This window comes from Corylus avellana, chromosome 7 (genome assembly GCF_965113065.1).
Source record: "Corylus avellana chromosome 7, dhCorAvel1.hap1.2, whole genome shotgun sequence".
Taxonomy (NCBI): domain Eukaryota; kingdom Viridiplantae; phylum Streptophyta; class Magnoliopsida; order Fagales; family Betulaceae; genus Corylus; species Corylus avellana.
The window spans coordinates 9,151,160-9,157,159 of NC_142496.1; positions in this window are offsets into that span (position 1 = coordinate 9,151,160).

The following is a 6,000-nucleotide window of genomic DNA, read 5'->3' on the forward strand; positions in this document are numbered from 1 at the left end:
ATGAATAGTTACATTACTTTTAAAACTTTATCTTTTGTTCAAGTGAGGACAATTATAATTGATTTAACAGGTTTGGTGAATTAATGGCTTAAATACCCAAATCTCCTTTATTAAAACATGATTACTTCCTAAAGGCGGAACTAGAATATTAGCAAGGGGGGAATTAAAACAAAAAGCTTTTAGGGGGTGAAACATAATTTTAAAAGGTTTATTCGATAAAAATCTATAATTTTGAAAATATTATTAAAATTTTGAAAGGTAGCCAAGCTCTAGTTCCACCCATGCACTTACTATATTGAGTAATACTATATACCTAATTTGTTTTTTATTCTATAATTATTCCACAATATTGATATGGCAGATTGACAGTACTCCAAACCAATCCTTGTTGAAAGAGAAAATTAAAAAATTAAAAAATAAAATAAAATAAAAAAATCAAAGGTTAGTTAGGCCGGTTGCATCAACATTATAAAATAAAAATATGATATATAACATTACTCTACTATATAGATAAAGTCAAGGGAGTGACAGTTAGGAGTAGTTAATTATGAGATTATAGCAATCAATTATATTGACATGATATCGTAATATCATAAATTGATAGCCAACTTTCTACTTCCAGATAATGTAAATCCAATTATAAAAATGGGCTCATTATATTGAGTTATTATCTAAGTTCATAGTAAAAATGTAACTATTTAGGTCTCATGTATGGTGGGAAATGATGACTAATCTAGGTTTTTTTTTTTTTTTTTTTTTTCAAAAAAACGCCCTCCTATGTGTAATGATATGATTGACAACATGTTTTTATATTAAACACAATATGTCGTCATCATGTCTTGCCACGGAAATAGATATTCAGTCCGAATTACAAGAAAAGAAGTCATATTTTTTACTTATAATGTTAAAGAAGCATAGACAGTCAAAGGTTGGAGCAAAAACTCCTTTGTTGCTAGATAATTTGATCACTAGTAAACCCCTTACATGGTGAGTTGCCAACAAACGGACTTTGATAGAGGTCTGTGCATAGTGTTTCTCTATATCCCTTCACTTTACAAGTTGCCATATAATAGTTAATGAATTTTGTCATAGTGTTAGCGTTATGCTGCACATACTAATATTAATAATTTATTAGGTGTATGTCATTACCATCTATAGAAATTGATATATGACACTATAGGATCTTTAAAAATTATGGAGTCAATGTAAAGAAGTTAAAATATTTATGTCAAAGTCCGTGTTTTCTAATAGGCATTATTGACATAATTAAGTGTTTTATTTCCCCCGTGTCAATTGGGGTGTATATTTAAAAATCTCTATGAATCAAACACACAAATAAAATGACTTTGTTGTGCGTCGTTTGATCTTTCTTGTTTACAATTGTCTATATAGGATGGATCCATATACTCCTAACTTCGTTTTCCACGGTGCTGAGCATAATGTAGTGGATGACAATGATTGGTTCATAGAGATGTTCTTGTTTCTGCTTGAAATTGAGGACACTTATGATGAAGCAGCCGAAGTTGAGAGGATACCCCAGCGCACTTCGGCACTTCAAGGCGCTACATTTGTACAAGAAGTGTTGGTTGGTCACCTGAATATTTGCTATGAGCTGTTCCGCATGCAGAGAGACACTTTTATCTCGTTAGTGGCTATTTTGAGTGCAAACTACCTGAAAGATACTCGGTCACTGAGTATGGAAGAATCACTGGCCATCTTGTGCCTAATAGAGTTGGCCATCGTCAAAGGATGTAGGTTGCGGCGGACCGGTTCCAGCACTCCACTGAGACAATTTCATGCCATTTCAAGCGTGTTATTAGGGCATTATGCAACTTGGGAAAGACTTTTATAAGGCCTAGGCAGCTTGACGGAGTGCACCCATAAATACAGGGCAATCCAAAATATTTTTCCTGGTTTGAGGTATGTATATATTTTCGGTAGTCCGTGGGTATTTGAATTTATTTGGGACCTACCTAACCATTCAATTGTTTCCCAATATTTTGCATGTTAGGACTGTGTAGGGGGACATTGATGGTAGCCATATTCAAGCTTGGGTTCCGGCCAGAAAAAAAAACGCATTTCGAGGGCGAAAGGCAATCGTGTCCCAAAATGTAGTGTGTGCTTGTGACTTCGACATGATGTTCACGTTCGTTTATAGCGGGTGGGAGGGGACAACCAAACTAGCCAATAACTCAGGGGTCTTCTAAGATGCCATAACTAGACCTGAGAATGAATTTCCTACACCGCCAGAATGTGAGTGTCTTCTCTCCACAACCATATGTCAATATTTATAAATAAGGTTGTCTAATATCTACTCACACAAGGGCATGTCTACTTGCAAGTCACTATTACTTAGTTGACTTTGGGTTCTCATGCGCAAAAGGATACCTCCCCCCCTATCGTAGAGAAAGATATCATTTGCATGATTTTTGAAATTGTGGTGACCCTTGAGGGTTCAAAGAATTTTTCAATTATCGTCATTCGTTGCTTTGTATGGTAATTGAATGCTACTTTGGAATGCTGAAAAGGTGTTTCCATGTGCTAAATGACATGCCCAAGTACAAAATGTGTCGCCAGCCTCTTGTAGTCAATGCATGTTGCACACTGCACAACTTCATCCGCCAGGTTGACCGCAATGATATGTTCTTTGAACATGCCCCTCCTGTGAATCTTGGCAATGGTGCTGATTACCTCAACCACTATGACTTCTTTGAAAAAGCTGCTTTGATCATGGCAAACATTAGGGCCCAAATTACGCAGTTGATGTGGAATAATATCCACCCGCCGAACTGACATGGGTTGGGTATTGCAATGCAACTATGGTGATATTCTTGTTTTGATAGCCTACCGACAGTACTTTTTATTATTTTATGCTATATGATGTGTCATGGGACAATGCCTTTTGTGTATGGCTCGACATTATAGCACATTTGCTTGTGCTTGAAAATGTGTGTGAGCAAAGTGTGCTGCGAACATGCTATGTATGGGCATGTCAGTTGTGGACTTTTATGTTTGTCGTTTTGGTACTTGGTATGTATAATTACGTCGGTTGTGGACTCCTTTTATTTCTCTATGTCAATTTGGTACTTGCTACGTATAATTATGTCGGTTGTGGTCTCATATTTATATCTATGCCATTTTGATAATTTATACGTATGACTATGTCGGTTGTTGGACTTATATTTTACATGTATTCCATTTTGGTTGGCTTTATCTATATGTTAAGAATAGTTATGGAGCTTGAGATGCAATGTACATGTGGTGCTGGACTGATGAAACTACTTGTTTCTAGAATCGACAGGAACTACATGAGGCGCTTTTACAAGTGTTCCCTATACAAGGTATGCAATGTTTTTCCTTAACCTATACAGTAATACACGACTGGATCGTTTGACTTACATTGAAGGAAAAATTATCATTGGCTTTTGAATTGAAATTTGTATCAATAATTCGTTGGTTATTTTTGCGTCTTGTTTGTAACTCTGCATTGACAATTATGCACAATTAGATGTTCACATATAGTTGTAATCTTTGAACTAGTGGGATAGGTATAGCAAACATGTTAAAAGTCGTATGTGTTGTCATTATTTTTTGTGGCCCTAAACATAATAGTCACTCTTCACATTGAGACAACACTAGCTGATTTGAACGAGGTACTTCAACTATTAATATGCATTTACCTTTTAATACATTGATATTCTATCCATGATCGATTGGTGTTACTACAGAATCATCCAGGTAGTTTCCATTGGGAAGATGAGCTACTACAAAATTTGTCACCGTGCTCGTCCTAGCAAGGGCGAGCACATTGGGACGATGAGTTGTTGGAAAATATATCAACACCATCGGCTGATGTCTTAGAAGTGGGTGTACATGGTAGTAGCGGTGCATTGGGCAACCTGTGGCTCAATAATGCTATGCGATGTTGTGTTGGTTTGGTCGTCTGCTGTTTATGTTGCCTAGGAGTACTCCTACTACTAGTGCTCTTATTTGCTTGAAGCACATCTTGGTGGCATTGCATTAATGGTAACCGGTTGTTTATAGTTTGTTGTTAAACCTGGAAGAAGGATAATTTTGTTTATAGTAATTGATCACTTGTTAGTAGGATAACAATAATGCATCGTTCGGTACTATGTAGCTGGGGCGAACTATTGTTTGTTTAAACCTATTGAAGATGGTTGCCTATTTTTTGCATTATGCATATATCATCTATTTCCACAATGTTAGCCCATTAACGACAAAAGTAAGCGTAAGGGTATTTGTTGTTAGTCCATACGTGTAGTGAGAGGCACCAAGACCAAGATCAGTTTTTTTTTTTCCATAATTTATCTTATTTCAATTAATGCTATTATATGGATTTAAGATGTCTACCCTTTTTTTGACCCTGCACCAATAGGTGAAAAACACAGTTGGTGAAAGCCCAACTTGCATAAAAATAAAAGCGGAAGTGGAATCAGTTTCAGGTACTGTAGCGTGCAGTGGGAGGCTTGAAGGTTCTACGAAAGTTACCATTTTTTTTTTAAAAAAATAATTTATTAAATATTAATTTAGTTGGGTCAACCCCTATTTGTGAATCCAGTGGAAGTTAGATCTTCCAATGATTAATACCAATCATTGGCAATCATTTTTGATTTACACCAAAAGTTGTTGTTCTCTAAGTACAAAACCAATTTTTATCACATTGTAAACTTATTCTTTACTTAGAAATTTGAAATAGAATTATTTTGAAAATTAGGTATTCTCTTAGTTTTAGGTAAATATTATTTTCTAAAAATCAGATGAGAGAAATAAGGGCTAGTTTTTTTTTTTAATAAAATAATATTCACTTAAGACTGGAAGAACACTAAGAGAGCACTTAGCATTCTCATTTTCAAAAGCATTAGCAAACGAAGCATCACAATTTATCTATTAGTATTTGAAATGATATTTTACATTACAAGCATGTTGTAAACTATTTTACTCACTTCATATTATGGGGTGTAACATAATATATATAGTAAAGAAAATGCAAGGGAAAATTAGTTTGATTATATTATTATGTATTAATTGTAAAACGGTTATGAGATTTTATAAGCAAACATTTTGTGAAAACCATGCATTGTGATAATTGTTTTGTAAAGCACTAGTATGAGAAATTTCAAAAGAAAAAAGGGGCTTCACATTGCACACATTTAGGTCATAAAACTTTTGCTTGCTGAGCGGTGGACTCACACAACTATCTGTAAAATTGTAGTGATTTTTCAAATGTCATCAAAGGAGATTGATGGAGATGACCTATATGGGTGCTTAGATTTCTGTTCATGATGCTGGCAAGAGGCCTCTAACTTTTGAACATTTGATTGGTTAATTATAGTTATGTAGTAAGAGTAATGTCATATATTGCTCCTATCCCCCACCGTCTATGTGTGGTAGTCCTTCATAGCAATTGGTACATGGAGATTGGTTTTTTGGTTTGAAAAACTACGCTTAGTAATTTTATTCGTCACCCCATTCCCCATTCCCTAAAGCCTGTGTGGCGTGGACCTCTTAACTAACAAAATAATATATTTATACATAAAATGCTACGAGGGACCATGTCACATATGCTTTGAGGATGAGAGAGGATGTGGTGATGTATCCATATAGCAGTATTACTTGGCCATGCCACATAGTTTTTGGGAATGGATAATGAGAGTGACAGATATAATTATTTTTATAGTAAATAGCTTTGAATAAAAAATGGTTGAAGTTGCCACTAATATATCTTCAAAAAGTAGTTTAATAGGCTAAAGATGCGTTTTATAAAACGGATGTTACTAGTTTAAATATTTGTTTCTCATTTTCCTTCTTTGATACGACATATTAAAAAAAAAGAAAAAAAGAAAAAAAATTGAGGACAGCTATCAAATAAAAATGTAGTTTCTGGACTTAGTTTTCTGTATATAAGCAAAGAATAAAAAAAGAAAAAGCAAAAAAGAAGGAAAAAAAAAAAAAGAAAAAGAGCAAAACTTAAAGAAAATA